Source organism: Miniopterus natalensis, chromosome 11 (assembly GCF_054644295.1).
Source record: "Miniopterus natalensis isolate mMinNat1 chromosome 11, mMinNat1.hap1, whole genome shotgun sequence".
In the NCBI taxonomy this organism is placed as follows: Eukaryota; Metazoa; Chordata; class Mammalia; order Chiroptera; family Miniopteridae; genus Miniopterus; species Miniopterus natalensis.
In genome coordinates, this window is record NC_142091.1 from 26,003,074 (window position 1) to 26,022,792 (window position 19,719).

General features: G+C 41.6%; 1 protein-coding gene across 1 annotated transcript in view; it reads right to left on the reverse strand.

Annotated features, from left to right (window-relative positions):
• Positions 1–19,719, reverse strand: part of FAT3 (FAT atypical cadherin 3) — a 607,947-nt gene that overhangs the window by 208,570 nt on the left and 379,658 nt on the right. The gene's annotated exons all lie outside the window — the stretch shown is intronic.

The window sequence follows — 19,719 nt, forward strand, 5'->3', positions numbered from 1 at the left end:
AATAACATATATGAAAGGCCAACAGGTATTTGAAAGGATGCTCAACATCACTAGTCATTAGGAAACTGCAAATTAAAACCACAATAAGATCACCTCATGCCTGTTAGAATCGCATCATAAAAAAGACAAGAGATGACAAATGCTGGTGTGAATTTTGAGGAAAGGGAAGCCTTGTACACTGTTGGTGGGATTGTAAATTAGAGTAGCCACTATGAAAAACAGTATGGAGTTTCCTCAGAACTTTAAAAAGAGAAATACCATATGACCTAGTAATTCCATTTCTGGGAATATAATCAAAGGTAATGAAAATGCTAACTTGAAAACACATCTGCACCTCCAAGGTCATAGCAGCATTATTTATAATAGTCAAGACATGGCCCGGCCGGGCGTGGCTCAGCGGTTGAGCGTCGACCTAGGATTCAGGCGATCGGGGTTTGATTCCCGGTCAGGGCACATGCCTGGGTTGCGGGCTCGATCCCTAGTTGGGGGCGTTCAGGAGGCGGCCGATCAATGACTCTCTCATCATTGATGTTTCTATCTCTTTCTCCCTCTCCTTTCCTCTCTCTGAAATCAATAAAGATATATTTTTTAAAAAATAGTCAAGACATGGAAACCACCTAAGTCCATTGATGAATGAATGGATTTAAAAAAAGCTGTGATACAATGGAATATTACTCAGACATATAAAAGAGGAAATCCTATCACTTTCAACAACATGGATGAAACATGAAGGCATTATGCTAAGTGAGTAAGTTAGAGAAAGACAAATACTATATGATCTCCATATATGTGGAATGTAAACAAAACAAACAAAACAAAATAACTAAACTCAGAGAAGCAGTGATCAGCATGTGGCCAGCAGAGGCAGAGGATGAAGGAAGGGGGATTAGAGGAAGGTGGTCAAAAGGTACAGACTTCCAGTTATAATATAAACTAAATAGGATATAATGTACATCATGATGACTGTTGCTAACACTGCTATGTGACATACAGGAAAGTTGTTAAGAGAGCTAACCCTAATAGCTCTGATCATAATATTTTTACTTTTTCTTGCTTTTCTTTTCATTGCATCTATGTGAAAAAATGGATGTTAGCTGAACCTATTATGGGAATCATTTCTCAATATATGTAAATCAAACCACCATGCCATACAACTTAAACTTATACAGTGATGTATGTCTACTTTTTTTCAATAAAACTGGAAAAAATTCTGGGATGAAAGTATATATCAAACTTATTATGTATTTCATATTCTATTTCATAAGCTACATTAGTAATTGTTATTCTTTAAAGAAATATAAATTATCCCTTAAAAAGTGTATGCTTATGCTAGCAGGATAACACATTTGTCAAGTGCAAACAATGTGTTAGATGTTTTATCTCTATTAATTCATTTTACAAAAGAATAAAAAGTAAATTTAAAGGATATTTGAGAGCCTGGTTAAGAAATTCAACATCGATAATCCACTGATCACCAAGATTCTTAGTGTAGTCATCTCCGGACATTGATTAGTATTTCCTGTGTATCAGGTGACAAAAGGAGAATTAATATCAATCGTCCAAAGTCACTACCTTCAAGAAGTTCATAGCTCAGTGGGAGAGCTATGGAAGATATGGGAAAATAGCTTGTTAAAATGCAACAGTTAAAAAAGGCTCAACTCTTCACTCCGCACGTTGCACTACTGGAGCATAGAGTAATGAACCAATCATTGTGAAGAGGGAATGAAGAAATCCAGTTCAGTTTTGAAGGATGATTAGGAGGGAAAGGCCCTGCCATGCTGAACATGCATAATGTATAGAACCACGGAGATAAGAACAAGCATGTGTATCTGGAAAACACAAGCCCAGGCATGGTGTGTGTGTGGGGGTGGGGGAGGGTGGGTACAGGTGTCAGGATTGAAAGGAAAACAGGTAGAGGAGGCAAAATTGTGATATTCTAAGGAAAGCATGGTTTCTTCCTTTGGTAATGGAGAACCAATGATGATTTTATAATTTGCAAGTTACATGAGTTTATCTGTCTTCAAACACTATCCAGCAGTCATGTGAAGCCTAGACTGGAAAGGAAAATAACATAGAACTGAATTGGCTGATGTAGGACTGTGTTAAGACAGTGGACAGAAATGAGTAATAGGAAATAAACAGGTTCATAGAATAGGCGTGAGAATGTATCAGATGTGAAGACTGGTTCGAGGTGGGAAGTGGGAGACAGGGCACTTAAGAAAAATAATTTTTAAAAAAATGTTTGAGTGGGCGGGTGTGTATTTTTCTCAAAAAGGAAGAGTGAGCTTAGATTGGGAGAACTTTTGGACATGCTGGATTCAAGATTTCACATAAGAAATCCAGAGAGAGCTACTGAAGGGGCAGCTGGATATTTAGGTCTGAAGCTCAGGAGAGAAGGCAAGGCACAGTGCAGTAGTGGTGGCATATCTGGGAGTCAGTCAGCACTATGCAGGTCTGCAGATCTGTCGCTCTGGTGCAGTAACTCCCTTTAGCTCCCCCGCGGCCCACAGAATCAGGTGCAGACTCCTTATCTGGACTTTCAAAGGCCACTGTGAGTGGGTCTCAACCTCGCTTCTCAGCCTTATGGCTCTCAACCTGGATGCTCAAGCCAAATAAACCACTGTCACTTCCTGAACAGGACCTTAGGTATTTGCTGCTATTTCCTGTTTCACATTCCCATCTTCACATTCACTCCACTGATTGAAATCGGACTCATTTCAGGTTTCATCCCAGATCCCATCTCGGCCTTCAAGTGTTCCCCCAATGGTACCTCGTGATGAACATCCTCCTGTTCTTGACTGGGCTCCCAGAACACGCAGTCCACCCCTCCAGTGGTAAGATGCAAGGTCTTACTTCCTCCGGCCTGGCCCATCGCTGTCTTCATAAGTCTCTCTCCTGCATCAGACTGGGAGTTTATCTGAAGCAGGGCCCTTCCCAGAGGACAAGCTAAATAAAGGAATGTTCAGCAGAAATGGCTCCTTGGGCTTAAAGCACACAATGTCCTTTGCTCTTCTCCTGGGAACAGAGTCTTACTATCACATCAGAAGCTAAAAGCTTCAGGGATGATCACTTGGTCCCCAGTGGGGAATAGGGAACTCAGGATGATGTGATGAAACATGACAAATGACTTCATGAACTGACAAAATCGCAAAGATTAGCCCTTCCTTCTTTTCTGGTGTTCATCCGGCTTCTCTACTTGACATGACCCTTGCTGCTAAGCCAGAACATCAAGCTTTCCATGTGCAGGGCACAGGAAGACGGGAAGTGCAAATTCTTTGGCAATTTAATTGTGAGGTTTTCATGTTTATATACTCATTCGATTTTTAAAAATGATTACTGCTACTTATATGAAAACACAAGTATCTGTGGCCCTGACTATGGAAAAATGTAGGCTGTAACATTCGCCATCAACGGTTAATATCTTTTGAGGAAAACAACATGACTCGACCTCTAATTATAAAGGAATTACTCTAGAAAGGAATTAGGTTAATGAGGGGTGGACCTCAGAGTAGAGGAAGGCTCTTCTTCCTTGTAAGCTCATCACCCAAGAGCGAGGGATGCAGAGACAAGTAGGAGATGCTCCCCGCCCGCTGCTGCCGCTAGTTTCTGCTGTTGAAAGGCTGGCACCACACTTGTGTCTGCTCCTGATAATGGCTCCTGGCACCCGATGCCCTGTTCTCACCCCACACTAGCTGACAAGACAGTAGCAACTAGGATTCCAAGTACCAAAATGAATGCATATATCCTTAGATTCTGTTCTTAAAATACAGCTCCTTCTCTATTTATACTGGTTGGACGTGTGAATGTCATTCTAATAATTATGGTAACAGCAGTAATAATATTAATATAGAGGTGGAAGAAACACAGATCATCTTCTTGGCTACCAAAAGAGCCACTTTTCTGTATACTAATCACCCCCATCCACAGATGTGTGAGGCATGCATCTTACATCTGCTTGAAGATACTCTGGCTGTCAAACAAAAAACAAAGATTCTTTGTATGCTCCATCTTATAATTCCTTCCTTACAATCTCTGCCTGGACTATATAAATAGCCAGTGCTTATTTTAGGAAAAAATTAGATGCTGATTTATTGATCATTTGTAAAATGCCTCTAGCCTCTCTCCAGTTCTTTCTGAAATGTTCGCTTTTTCAATTTCTAAAGACAAACCAGTTTCTCCCCACATGAATTTCTTGATGCTTCCAAACAGATCGGTGGAGATGGAAACATTTATATATTTGAGTGGACATGTGTCAACATGTTCTGAAAAAAGAAAGAAAGAAAGACTCCAGTGCATCTTAGGAGCACTGCCAACCACACACTTTAATGCCCATCCATTATGCCTCGGAATCCATGTGCGAAACTGTCTTCATGACTCTAGGGGGTTCTGGGAGGCAGGATGTGGATCTTGAAATTGAATTAATTTCAGGACTCCACCACATATGGTAACAGCATCTCCCCTCAGAGCTGTGGGGCAGTTCCAGACACCTCATGGACCACGGCCAGGGTTCAAAAGACCACACACCTTTCTGTCTGCTTCATGTGACCACATTTTATCAAGTGTATTCCATGAATATTTCTGTGTACCCTTGACTCAGAGGCAATTATGCATTGAATGTGAACTCAGATAGTCCGTGCCTGAATAGCTTGCCACACAGTCAGCCCTGTCTCCTGTCCCAACTCCGTGGGCTTCTCTTGGATTCTGAACCATTTCCAATACCACTCAACACATTTCTGTGCCTCAATCCCACAGCGACTTGTGCTTCATTATCAGGTACTTACATAATGAAGTACCCAGATTAAAAAATATATATGTCTAGATAGAGAAGTAGAATAATATTTTTTAAAAGATTAACTTACTAGGTCTGTTGATACTACTCTTATTGCCATTGGAGCTAAATGTTGGAGAAGCCCCACTGCGAAGAAGACAGCTGTTGCTGTTTAAGACATAATCTAGAACAAGATGTATTTTATGTGCTTAGGATTTTAGAGAAAATTTTAGGTGAAAGCTATATGATGAAAGTCTTGCAGCCCATGAGGTCAGTGACAGGCTGACTCTGTTATTTACCTTTGTCTCAAAGCCATGGAATTCAGAGCAAGGAAAGGCTAAGTCCACAGTTTAAGACCACAACTTAAATCACTGCATGAGAGACCCAGACTTTTCATTCCCTAGTCTCCTCTTAGTGTAACACTACCTCTCATAATAATCACCATCACTCTCAAAAAGTGACCACCATGAGACACCTCTTCATCATGCTGAAAACGAGACTTAATTAGTAAATGGGATGCAGGAGGGGCCAAGCATGACTGTTCTCCGGTGTAGGACTGTTTATCGATTTTGGACATCTTAGTGGAAGGGCTGCTCTGAGCCTCCAAGGTAATGCCTGCTTATCTCATCACCCAGCCCCTGCTGGCTGCTACCACCCCTGTCTCAGAAAATGAGGTGCTCTTGATATCTTTATTCAGTTGGGACTACGAATGTTAATTCAGGAACTCATCTCTTTCATGGATTTAAAGACATCTTAAAAAACCCTTTCCTCACCCCTACCCCTGACCAAATGTTCTTGTATTTCAAATCAGCAATTTACTCTTAGGTTAGATGCTAAAAGGCTCTGCATTAAACAAACAAGTAAATGAGTAAAAAGTACCAGTGGAAATCCGAAGAGTTATTTGGTTTTTGTTGTATTATTCTCATACTTACGTGGAGGTCCCTACAGTTTATCAGACCAAGAAAAACCCCCAAACTAAGTGAATGCATAACATGGCTACACCAAGCCTTCCCTGATTTTCCTTTCTTGTTTTTTCTACATGTCACCAGAAAGTCCAACCACCTTCTCAACCTGTGGCTAAGTGAGAGCCCCAAGAAAGAGCTCTAAGTCTTGGCTCCTGTTTTCCCCTAGTACCTGCTCAGCGTTCCTCACGGGGTCACCGTGTAAAGCAGCACATGCACAGGCTTGGTCCGCACGCAGGAGGTCCAGCGTGAGATCCCTGAGATGCACTTGGCAGGCTCTCCGCCGTCTCCCGCTTGGCTACTCCCCGCAATGCGTCTTCATCACTGTCAGTCATCACTCGTCACTCAGGCTTCGGGAACAATGCCATCTTCTACCAACAGTTTCACACTTTTTTTCCCCGTTATTCTGCCGACTTTACAAGAGGGAGTCTGAGCCTACGCAGCAGCCCTCCCTGAGATATTATTTCTCCAGAAACCAATATTCCTTCACTAACACTTGACTATTTTTCCTCTCAGAAACTTCCTGAATTGACAAAATCAGGATAATTAGGAGGAATCCGTGAGGAAAGGCATACGGTATATTTGTGAGCATTCTCAGAAAGAGCAGGTAAAATGTAGACTTCTTTTTTGACACTCGTGGGTATGACTTTATAATGAACAGGTAGAATTTTCTAGTCCAATGGCTGCACTGTTGTTTAAGAGCACAAACTCAACGTACAACACACTTGTATAACAATGAGGACTTCTCCATTATTACATTCCCTGAGCGCTATTTTCCAATGAGGATGAATAGAAATAGCATGGACTTGGAAGTCAGGTCCCACCTGGATTTACATCCGAGCTCTGCCATGTGATCTTGGGCAAGCTGGTTAATCTCTGTGAATTTTAGTTTTAAAAGAAGGAGATGAGCACCCACCAGCCTACCCTCTATGAGCGTTGTGTAACAATGCCTGGCATATTTTAGGTTTTTTTCTCTTTTCCATAAACTCCATAGTTAGGTGCATGGTATGATGACCTAGTTTCTCTTATTCCCAAACAGGAGCTTCAGCTCAGGGTTTGATGGACTGAAAGCGGGAAGGGGGAGATGATAACACTGATGCTAATGACGGCAATGGCCAAGATGATGAGGGCAACTACTTTTTAGACCCTTTACCCAGTAGGCACAACTCATGTAACTAGGCTAAGCTGATGAAGTAGGCTGAGCCAGATGTCTCTCCAAAAGAGAAGTTATCTATTCAGAAAATGCAATGGGTCCTTGAGGGGCTATGAGCATGCCTACTTTTAGAGAAGAGCTTGAGAAAACAGGTGATACATAACTATACAAGGACTAAAAATGTTCAGGCCTTGTTTTCTTAAGTCAGCACTGAGTCAACAGCCTCTGGGAAAACAGCGAGGCAAATGGCAATCACTGGACTGGGGCTCAAAAAAACTGGATGAATTGAGATCAAGCTAGAGGTCATTCAGGCTGGCTTCCTTCCACTGTGTCCCTGATGGATGCCAAACAACTCCTCTTATGCTCCCTGTTCCTGATTGAGACGCTACCTCATCCTGATGCCCACACTGGGGATGATTCTGAATCTACCCCTGCACCGTCCAATTCGCCAGCCACCGACCTCATGTGGCTACAGAGCACATGAGATGTGGCCAGTGCAACTGGGGAGCTGGCTTTGAAATTTCATTTAATTTTAAGTAGTTCAGATTTACAACCTGACACTTGATTTTGTCTCTGGAGAACTTTAAAATATATTTGGAACAACTTGGATATGTTTTCAACTGCACCTTTTAGGAAATCTAAAGATATGCCATCAGTGTAAAATGCACATCGGATTTTGAAGACTTAGTATGAAAAAGAATGTAAATCTCTCATTAATAATTGTAATATTCATTACCTATTGAGATTATGTTTTATGAATATTAAGTTAAATAAAACATATTAGGAAAATTAATTTTGCCTCTTTAGTTTTTAAATTTTCAATGTAGCTAGAAGAAAATTTAAAATTACATATATGGCTTAAATCATATTTTTATTGGACAGCACTGGTCTATACACTCCGGAAATAGAGATAAAATTTCGGATATTGTCTGACCACTAAAAATGTGCTGGGAATATCATATCCTTTGTAATGGATTTGTCAGGTCTCACAGGGCACAGACTTTCGAGCCAACAGCTGAATCTGAATCTAGCTTCTACTAATTTAGATATCATCAGCTTACTATTGCTGTCTGAGGTCTCCCCAAACACTGATGCAATATTCAAAAGCATTTGCTTTCCCTTTTATCTCTATGTCCTCTGAAAATTTGATAAATATGCCTTCTACTATTTGGTCAAATGATAAAATGCCATGGAATTCATCTGAGAAGGCTTCAAAGATGTGTGAATTCCACAGCACACTCCAACTTCCTGACATCATTTGTTAACAGTAAAGACGTCTCCTCTCTCAGTCCTATCAAAGGGGCTCTTCTGTATGCTACACGTTGATTTCACAGTTCTCATCGTAGCGTGGCTACCTCAAAGTCCAGCGCTACAACTACCACTTCCTTTCTGTGAGCCCACAGTGAAAAGAACAATGAAACGCTGCCTACTGAACATCTGCCATCAAAATTATTATCCAAGAAATATTAAATAAATATATTTACCCTTTAGTGATTATTTTTATTCAGCAAAATTTGCTCACTTCAAGTTTACTGGGCACACTACTGGACACACTACAGTAGATGTATATTGGGGATGGCCAACCACTCAGTGTAATTGAGGATCAGCTTGATCCCTATTCTGAGGGAAGGGTGGGTCTTTAGTGATGCCACTGGGAAATGGGCATGCCTTATACAAACAGATCTGAAAAATGCTTAAACCGTGACTTCCATGTGGCAATATAAGCTCCTGTTTCAACCCAACCCTTTCCTCTCCTAGGACAAGGTCTTTAGTTCAATTTTTGGTGGTAGTCACCAAGTTTTCTTTTGTGCTCCCCAACTCACATAGAACAATCTGTAATGCAGGTGTTTGAGGGAGGAAACATGTGGTAAAATGAACAGCAGAGGAGGAGGCAGCAACATAAAGGGAAAAGACAGAGCTCCGAGGAGCAAGTCTGCATCAATCTGTTTCTGTTGCTCCATCTATAAAATGGAATCCAGCATGACCAAGTCTTCTACGCAGGGATGCTTTATTAATCAGCTAATTAATGACTGTAACTCACTCTTAAAACTCCAAAGAATGCCATTAATGCTAAGTATTTTTACCACAGAGACCATTTAAGTAATTAGCAAAACTAAGGTTGCTCTGAATTAGAAAGTAAATTTCAACTTGAAATTTCATTATTAGGATGGTAAAAAAGCAGAACTAATTGTGGTCTAAGCCATCATAGTGGGAATTTTATGTCACTGTCTAGTGGTTTGGTTGTCATTACATCAAGAAGATGGGCTATATGCAATGAGCAGGTGGCTTGGGTCATAAAAACCAATATGTAGAAAAAAATGCATGCATGCAGGTGCAAAAATGAAGTAGAAAAGAAGACATCTATATGCCGGAGGATGATGGACCCACTCAGGACAAAGAATTGCCAGCACTAGGGGGGGATTTTAATGGAACAAAACAAATTCATCAGCAGTTACTTATCTGTACTCTACAGTTGAAACAACGGGAAATTTAACAACGATGGGAAATTTAAGAAGCCTCATCTTCATACCACTGAACATTATATTATTTTGTTTATTTTGCCAAGATGACCTGGTAATCATCTCTCACACAGGACAGAGCCAAAGGCTTGAATCAAATGTGGAGTTAAGCAGCCCAATTCCAGGTACTCATTAACCTCAAATTCAGAGGTCTCTGGACCTTTGCCATTTGGGCAAAGATTTCAAACATCTCACAGCCCAGTTCTTCCTGTGTCCCCAAGAAATGCAGGAGGAAAATGGATTTAATGCATTTAGTAGCTTAAGATTTAGTTAGGGTTATTCACTCAACCATTGTTTCATTCATTCAATATGTATGAAACAAAGACTAAATGCAAGGTGTAATTCTGGCTGCACAATACGAGGTTACAAAGCAGAATCAGACACAGACCTATTCTTAAAGATCTTCCAGTCAAGCGTCCAAAATAAACCAGTAATAATCGACAAAATTAAGTACGTTTGCACCCAGCACAATGCTCGGTACCTTGCAGGCACTGAAAGAATGTTGAAGAGCCAAACACAAGGCAGAGAGGTTGTGGGTGCCATGTTCAAGGCAAACACTGTGGGAGGTCAGAGTCAGGAGAGGGCACTTCCCACCACGGAAAGCTGGAGGAGCACCTTCTCTGAGAGCTGTGCCTGAGAGACCTGGAGCAGACAGACGGAATGATGAGGCAACAATGCATACAGAAATAACAACTGTGATAACAAACATTTACGTTTCCTTATTTTACTGAGAGGATTATATGACCATTATACTTTGTCCTGATGACAAACCGCATTTACAGAAAAAGAAACAAAAGTGTGGAAGAATTAAGCAATATGTCTATGGACAAAGTGATAGAGCCACTATTCCTTTATTTATTCAACCAGCTATTCATTCATCCAATAATTACTAAGTGTCTACAAAGTGCCAGCAATGGTTCTAGGTGCCAGGGATACAGAGCTTTACAAAACTGGTACTGTTGCTGCCCTCCCAGTGGGTTGGGATTCTGAAGGAAGTGTATATAAATTTGTCTCTGATCAATTTAACTCCTGAACTCTGCAGAGGTACAATATCTGAAGTTCCTTAAGTAAGTGCATTTCTGCCATCACTGGCAAAGAAAGATATTCAAAGTAATTTAAAAATATGCCACAGAAAAAGAAAGGGGTGATGGCTTAAAAATGGAGTGATTTAGTAACTGATAAGCAAATTTAAAACAAAATATCAAAGGCTTCGAAATATGCAATACGTCAATAAGATTTATGGAGAGCTTTGAAAATGGCGAGCAATATGTGTAGGAGTCACTTTTCTAGAAGCACGAAGCAGCCTTGGTTTAGAGGCGTCACAAATAACCTATTCTAGTGAGAGAGAAAAAAGAGAAGTGGGTATTTTTAAAATACATGCAAGAATTAATGTTAATTAGGCCCCTACTTAGGCAGCCACGATGATGAGATGTAATTTGTTAGGTTCACAGTAGGAAGGAATAATATGGAGTTGGACTTTCCAACTGCAATAAATGGAAACGCTGAACAAAGTAATGATTTAAGATTTATTGTGAACCAGACCCCATTGTTTCTTAATACTGCCAGAGCAACCAATTGCTTTAGGGAAGAGAGTTCTGGAAACTCCCCAACACGTTGATATATTAACACATTTTTGAAAATCAGAAATCTGCTTTGATAGCCTTTACCGAGTACTAATATATATATACAAAGCATCATATTGGTGGGAAGGTGGGCTGCAGAGACGATTCAGAGCTCTCGTCTCCAAAGAGCTTATCTATCAGCTTAGAGTGGGGTTTGGAAAGTCAGGTACACCACTAATTTGCCTTGTGGTAACAAGGCAACGGATAAGGGCCACTGGAATGGTAGGAAGGGCCACAGGGGCACAGAAGCAGTTTCAGTGAATTCACGGTCAGGAATTAAAATAGGCTTCATGGAGGAGGAATATTTTTATTGGATATTGAAGGATGCACACATGTGCACATATGCACACTTTTTTGTGGGGGTTATTTTTTAAATTAAATTTATTGAGGTGATATTGGTTCATAAAATTATATATGTTTCAGGTGTACAATTCCATGATACATCATCTGTATATCGCACTGTGTGCTCACCACCCAAACTAAAATCTTCAGTCACCGTGTCACCATTTATATGACCCACTTTACAATTTACTACCCTACACCCTCCCTCTGGTAACCACCATACTGTTGTCTACGAGTTCTGTTTGTTTTTCTTGTTTGTTCATTTGTTGCTTTCAGTTTTATATCCCACATATCAGTGAAATTATATGGTTCTTTACTTTTTCTGCCTGACTTATTTCACTTATATAGACACACTTTTTGACAAGCAGAGAAGGGGATTTTAGACAGGAGCCTCAGTGCAGGACACAGGCAAAGGAAATGAAGCAGGAGCCAAGGCCAGAGAGGTGGTAGCATTTCAGGAAGCATCTTCCCAGCGCCTACGGAAGATGCAAAATCCTTACACTAATACACAGAATGGCTATCGTTTCCCAGTCCAGTGCTTTCAGATTTTTTTCTCCCTTATCTGTTTCTGAGGAACCATTAATGTGAAGGGGAACATTCACGTGACGAAGACGGGCTCCTGGGTGCAGGGAGGGAATAGGAGAAGCATGGCATCCGGAGGGTCTCTGGCCCTGGTAAGCTATGGTTTCTGCGTGTTAATCAGACTGTGAGTGGCTCTAAGGAACAGAGGACCTGTTTCACTGGAAAATGTGGGCCAGGGTTTTGCATAAGTTTATCTCTTCAAAGCGGCTTAGTAAATGCTTGAAAGCAAAATCAGTTTATGGCCTTAAAAGCACAGTGAAAGTAAATATTTAAAAATTACGTTAATTTGAGTGTCTGACTTCCTTAACTGGACTGGCAAATGCCTGTACATGGCTTACAGCTTCTATGAGGATCAAGCGCCTTTCGGGCCGGACCCAAGCGGAAGAGGCTGTGCCCTCTGCAAGCCGCAGGGTGGGAGGGGATGTGAGCACGGGCCCTGGGAGATGGCTTTGGAGTCAGGCTGCCCTAACAGCACTGCCCTTGCAGCACTGCTGGGATGGTTACAGTGAGGTGATGTGTTCAATAGTGTCAGCTCTCTTTGGGGGCTGGGCATACAAGAATGAGTCCCTTATCTCAAAGTGTTTACAGTCCAGACAGAGAGTTGGACAATTAACATGAATATTCTGTGCAAATTATCAAATCGATTTTCATTTTTCTAAACCAAAGCAGCCTCTAGACATCAGATACAATGTTCAAACTCTCAGCAGTTCAGAGGTTGGATAGGAAAAGCTTGACCTTTGGCATTGCCTTAGGGGGACCTACTGGATATTCATCCCCACACAATTCAGAAAAGGTAAATGGGATAGGAAAAGAACTGGGAAGCCTGTAAGTGTATAGTCGCCTCCTTGGGGAGAGTAGGCTGCTCCCATTGTCATTTCCATTTCAAGGTAACTAGTGTGCAACTCTCAACTGCGACTGGCCAAGATGGAACTCTGTGGAGCAGGAGGCATGTGGTTTTATTCTGAGAATTAAAAAATTGTTCCTCCACTAAAAGACAAAGATGTCCCTCACTGAGCATCTAGTCTAAAGCAATACACAGTCCCAGAAGGGATTAGGAGAGGAACAGGCCTTTTTTTCTTCACCTTGAGGCAGGTTCCCACACAGGAAAGAATAGCCCACATTTCATCTGTCTCTGAAGCTGGGGTGCTGACCGAGCCCAGCAGTACCCTTGGCCTGCAGCAACCTCAGCTCCTCTGGCTCCACAATTCTGTGTTACTTGCACACGTCTGTTTCTCTCCACTAGACCATAAACTGCTTGAGTGAGGTCTAGACCTGCTCAGGTATTTCTCCTCACAATATCTAGCACAGCATACTCCTGTGAACAGCAGCCATTTAATAAGCAATAAATGGTTATTGAGTAAATACAATAATGGAGTTATAGGAGGTGAGCAAGGCTGCCAGCACCACTTTGCTTGTTAAGTGTATCCCATAAGCCAAAGGAGGCCAGTCCCTTTGCCCAATTGAAACCAGCCTCAGGAGCTGGGTTGGTTTATACTGGAAACCAAACCAGAAGTAGAGCCTACTCCAGAAACAGAGCTGGAATACTGATCACATGAAGGTGCCTAGTATACCTAGCTAACTGGGTACCCCTCACTGAGTAGTTACTGTGCTCCTCCTACTAAGCTAAGTTCTATACATGAAATACCACTGAATCCTCACAACAACCCTTTAGAGCAATTATTTTCATATTAAGCTCATTTTACACCTAAGGAAGCTGAGACTTAGAATAATAATGCTCACCAGGGCCAGCAAGGGATGGATCTGTGCTCAGGCCTAGAGTCAAAGGTGTCAGGTACCAGCTCATAAGAACCAACTGTGCTCTCATTTTTTCCCAACTCTTTGTTCAGTGATTTCATTTTGGTAGCTTGAACTTGGCCATGCTGGGAATATTTACACCATGAAAATCAGCAAGCACACTCATGTGTGTGTGTGTGGCAGTTCTTATCAGCATGTCTACTGCCTAGAGTTGTCTGATTCTAAAGTCTCTGTGCTAATGAACCATTACTCCATATATGATCAATAAATAATAGTACATGGAGCTGGCAATAGCCATATGTTGAAATGAGAAGGGCAATGTGTAATGATGAAGGACAGAGGTATGTAGGGAGACTAGAAAAAAAAACAGAGTATTAAATTTGTCAGGAAGTCCCTAGCACACAGCAAACTCTGTATCTGGAAGACCCAAACCACCAGAAAGTTACTTTCCCATAAAGCAGAAGGCAAAGTTCATTAGCTTCCATCTCAGGCTGGAACAAATATCTCTCAAGATCATCTATTGCCCCTTCTCTGATTCCTAGCAGCCTTCTGAAACCTGGGAGGAAGAGCAGACACCAGCATTGTGCTCATGAGAAAGGTACACTCTCAATTGTAATGACAGAAAACTATATTTTTATCAGCTCTTTGTGGACCTGGTTTGACAGTTCTCTAATGTTTGATCCCCCCTAGGTGGGATGATGAAGTCAACACAAAAATAAGACCCAGTAGTCTCCTTGGCAGGGCAAGTACTTCCTTTTCATTTATTTGCAGCAGAAATAAAGTGAAAAGGGAGAAAGAAAGGGAAAAAAAAGGGAAAGCAGGTACACATGTACTATGGTACAAACTGGGTGCCCAATGTATGCTTGCTGAGTGAATGACAAAAGATAATGAAGAGAGGACAACTCACTTATGATTTCAATTTGATCTCGAACTGTCTAATATCTAGATTTCTGATATTAAAACACATCTAAGACAGACTAACCTGGCTTCATTGGAACACAAGGTCCATGTTCCCTTATTTGATATCCCCTGCAGTAAGTGGCACTCTGTGTAGCACTCTGAGGTGAAGGGCTGAGTAACAGGGCACTTAGCCAAGGTGTCAATGCCTGCTCTGTAGCTTTGGAAAGGACCTTTCTAAAACCTGGGTAACGGGGTGTCCAGAACAGGCACCTCCTGGCAATAAGACAAGGAGATATGTCTTCAACAATGGGTAAAAGAGAAGGGAAATGAAGACAGAAAACATAATTTTGGGAGAGGTCCAGAGCTCTGCATTGAACTCAATAGTAGCCCATGCCTCAATCAGGTCAATATTACAAAGAATGGCAGGGAGACATTTGCAGACAAAGCACAAGCAATTTTTTAAGTTATAATCCCTCAGACGAGCATCCAACGCTGATTTTTATGGTACGGTCTGTAGAGTCCTGCTTGCTATAAAACACTATCCTAAGGTATCTATAGCCGTGGACTTCCATTTAAAGATTCATAACTCCAACAAGTTAATGGAAATCAATAGATCCGCTGATCCCATATTCTTTATAATTAGTGAGAAATGCTGGTCTTCATCATAATCTGGGGTGAGGCCTATTCTATCAAGTGCCCAGATGCTTTTCCACACACTAGATATGAAAGACAAATATCAGCATTTATGCCTCACTGGGCAGGTACATGAAGCAGAATTATAAAGACAAATAGACTCAGAACAGGACTGAGGAGAATAGGGATGGGAAACAGAAGGGAAGGAGAGTCACTGCTCAGTTCTAGAAGAACTGAGATACTTGCAGCATTCTTAGGTGACCCCCGTTGTTTCTTGACAGCTTCAGACTGTGGGTTGCCGTAAGCCTTATTTAAATGTATAAACTCTTCATGCCTCTCATGAGCCCCTGGCAAAAATATGGGTGTTACAGTTGTTTGCTGGATCATGGTATTAAGATACAATTCTGAAGACAGGACATGTTTTGGGCTTAGGTTCCCCAGGAAGCAGACTGAGACCAAAGATTAGTGTGCAGGAAGTGTGCTGGGAGATCATGGGATCAACAGCTGTGGGCCTGTGACAGGAGCAGGATAAGGCACATGGAGGAACCGAAATGCAACACAGGCCTCAGCTGCTCCGGGGAGAGCTCTGGAGTTAGGATGACCCTGCAGAGTTGTGCTACCTTGAGAAAGGCAGGCCTTTGTCTACCCCTGGATGGGGACTGTCCCTGGGAAGGCCGAGGTGGCTCTCTTCAGCTGAACCATTCCCAGAGGTGGAATCAACTTCGAGTCATCAGCTGCCAGCAGTCCCTGAAGTAGGAGGGATGGTGTCTCAACCCTGAAGGGGTGAGGTAGCAGCACCCTACAGCATCTACTGCAGGCCATAGTCAAGAGGGGTCAAAAGTGCTGCTCATGCCCCGGGTGGGTGGCTCAGTTGGTCTGGAGCATTGTCCAGTACCCCAAAAAGGTTGCAGGTTCGATTCCCACATTCCTAAACTGCGGGTTCCATTGGGATGCGTACGGGAGACGACTGATCAATGTTTCTCTCCCTCTCTTTCTCTCTCTCTCTCCCCCCCTCCTTTCCTCTTTCTCTAAAATACATATCCTCAGGGGGGGATTTTAAAAAAAGCGCTGCTTATGTACAGAGCTATCATAGTGCCTTGTCTGGTTTTCAGTGATGTCAATGACCACTCCTTAGTTATCCTTCCAGTAACCATCCTCATGTACTCTCTTTGCATAAAGTCTCATTCTTCCAAACTAAAATATGGGAACTTGTTTCATTTGTTATTTATGCTACAACCCAGAAAAAACTTTATCGTTTTCCCTACCCCATTCATCACCACGCTCGCTAGAAGAGAATGTGAGAGATCAAATGATCAGAATGAGGAGAAAAACACCTTCTCTCCTCCAGGGTCCCTTGTCTCCAATGCCCCCCACTTATCTCTTCCTAGGACACGGCCATGTGAACTTCTACTGAAATCTCCAATCAGGTCATTCTGTCCCAAGGCGGTGAAGGCAACCTCCTGAAATCCAGGTCTGCCAGTGAAATAAGACTGGGCATACTTCTCACAGGGTGACTACATCATGGGAAATAAGCACATTCTCATTTCATTTAGTCATTTCCTGTGTCTGTACACTTAACATTTATTAAAACCCTGGTCATGAAGAGCAGTTTATTTCCCCCATCAAACATGAGACAAATGTCTACTATTTCCTGTGTTCCTTGTTCAGAAAGCACAGGAATTAAGATCCAGAAATATGATAGGGGAAATAGAGCTTATCGGATAGGCTGCTGGTTGCTAATAAACCAAAGTGTGGTCCCCCCAACTCTATTCTAAGCTTGCTGGAAGCACAAAATGCATTTTACCAGTCCTGACACTTCCCAGACCCCTGGCAGAGCTCGCTGTTCATGTTGGGCCCTCAATGATGATGAACTGAAAAATGTTATAAGAATTCTGACCTGCTCTCTTAATGAGGAAACAAGATAGAAAGACATATCCGTGAAAATCTCAACTCCTTGAGAAAAGTGCATGTTGTATCAGTTTGAAATACTTTGTCATACTGGTGTTGGACTTTCCCAATTTTGCAATTATGACAGGCTCTTTATTCTGACACTCAAGAGCTTGATGATGTGACCACAACTCACCCTGTTCATCTTATTTCTAGCAATTATCTCATTTGAAGTCCATTCCATATATCTGCCCTTGTGCTTTCTTTTTAAATTTTTATTGAATTTATTTGGGGTGACACTGGCGAAGAAAATTCAGGTTTCAGTTGCACAATTCTACAACACATCATCTGTACACTGTATTGTGTGTTCACAACCCCTAGTGAAGTCTCCACCCATCACCATTTATACCCCCATGCCCTCTCCCATCTCCCCCCACTCCCGTTCCTCTGGCCATCACCACACTGTTGTCTGTGTCTAAGAGTTTTTTTCTCTCCTTTTTTTTTTTCCTCTTTCTTGCTTAATCCTACCACCCACCTCCACCCAAACACCACCACTCCCTCCCCTGCCTACACCCAACAGCTGTCAGCGTGCTCTCTAATTGTGCTGTTCAGGAATCCTAAGTTAAACTACATATTCTTTTTAAATAAGGATTTATGTTGTTTGTTCATAATTATACATCTACCCTTTTTAACTTTTTTTAAGGATTAGCATAATCAGTATATGCTTGCTTAAATTATTTTGTGGATAGTTTTTGAGGTAGATTAAAGCAAAAATTCATACAGTAAACTTAAAAAACAGAAAGAGATTTAGGATATTAGTATAGAAGAAAAGAAGATGCTGCTAAAATTGCAGGCGGAAGGCTCAACAGAATTGCCTGAGTCTCAATTTGGGCCTGAGCCTCCCAGAAACCCAGAGGGTAAAGAAAACAGGAACTGTCCCAGTTCCTATCAGAAAGAAAAAGGCAGGACAAGTTTCACAAAGCCTATTCTTGGCAGGATTTGGAAAGATAAATCTCAGCAAGGGATTCTAGAAAGAGACTGCAATCAGCATTTCACAGAAAATGCAGATGGAGATTATATATGCTGTTTCCTACAGTGCCTTTCCAAAAACGGTGAAGGTCATGTCCTTTTATCTCTAATTTACTGCAAACTAACAGCTACTAGATAAAGAGATGTCCATGTTGACAATCCTGGTTCTCCAGCCACATTTAAGTAGAAAGTTCCTATTTTGGGAATATATTTCTCCATTATCTTCAGGTTTTGTTTGTTTTTAATAGTAAGAATAAAGTTAGTGTTATGCTTAGGGTTGAGGTTAGAAATAAGCTTACAATAGAGTTAAAGTTAAACACAGAGTTAGAGTAAGGTTACTCTTACAGTTGAGTTTAGTATTGGGTATTAAAACCCTATCCATTCTTCCCAGCTCAGCTGAAAGCTCATGCATGGCCTCCACAAGGCCTCCCTTCCTTGTGCCTATTCCAGGCCTATCCTCTCAGACCACTGGCAACTTCTGTCTTGCCCTCTTGGGACCCATTGTGGCCATGCTGTGGGAAGCCTAATCCACACAGTAAGGCCACATGGGTGCTCTGATCAATAGCCCCAGGTCAGTCCATCCTTCCATCCATCCCCATAAAGGACTAGGCATGTGAGGAAGCTGTCTCGGATCCTTTATAACAGTTCATCTGCCAGCTGAACCCCACCAAGCAACCATCTATGCCAAGCAGAAGGAAAGAATTCCCAGTTGAGTTCTGCCCACATTCCTAGACAAAAAAATCTTGAAATCTACTAGTTGATTTGCTAGTTGTTTTGAAATGCTAGTTGTTTTAAGCCACTTAATTTGGGGGATGGTTTATTATGTAACAACTGATAACAAATCAAAAGTATCCTGAGGCTGAAACCATGTAAACTCCTTCATTTGTTCATCCATTTCAACAAACTAACCATGGAGTATCCACCAGAATTAGGAACTATTGTAGGAGCTGAAGAGACCATAACATGAATAGGCAAAATCTCTGCCCTTTTTCAGCTGACGTTTTAGTGGGGGAGTCGGACGATGAACATGGAAACAACGTTACTTTTGTAATATCCAAATTGCCAGGCACAGTGCTGACTATCGAAAGTGACTAATGAATGCTGCACTTCCATGCACTACAACACAGCTAAATCTGTCATTCCCAATTTAACCTAAAAAAAAGTAACCGAATCTAAGTATTCGGAAGACTAAGTTAATAACAAGACAGGTTAGATAGGCCAGAGAAGTTTATAAACAACACATTTCTGGAACAATGGGTACAATGAAAGGATGTTTACCTGTTTCTCTAAAGCAATGTCTTTTGCCTATGGAGTCCTACAACTCTTACTAGGAAAAGGGGGGTAAACCCCCAGGTTTTCAGAAACGTAGGTGGTTACCTAACCAGGGTGGAACGTAAAGATCCACAAAATGTCAACATCAAAACAATATAGAAAAAATAATTACAGACAGTTTTAGTGTTGTAAGCTGATAAGGACCAGATGGTCCTTTGTATTTATGGTTTTCCTTGTGCATACAAATGCTTTGGGGATCTAATTAGCCTTCTACAAAACTCAAACTGGGTAATTA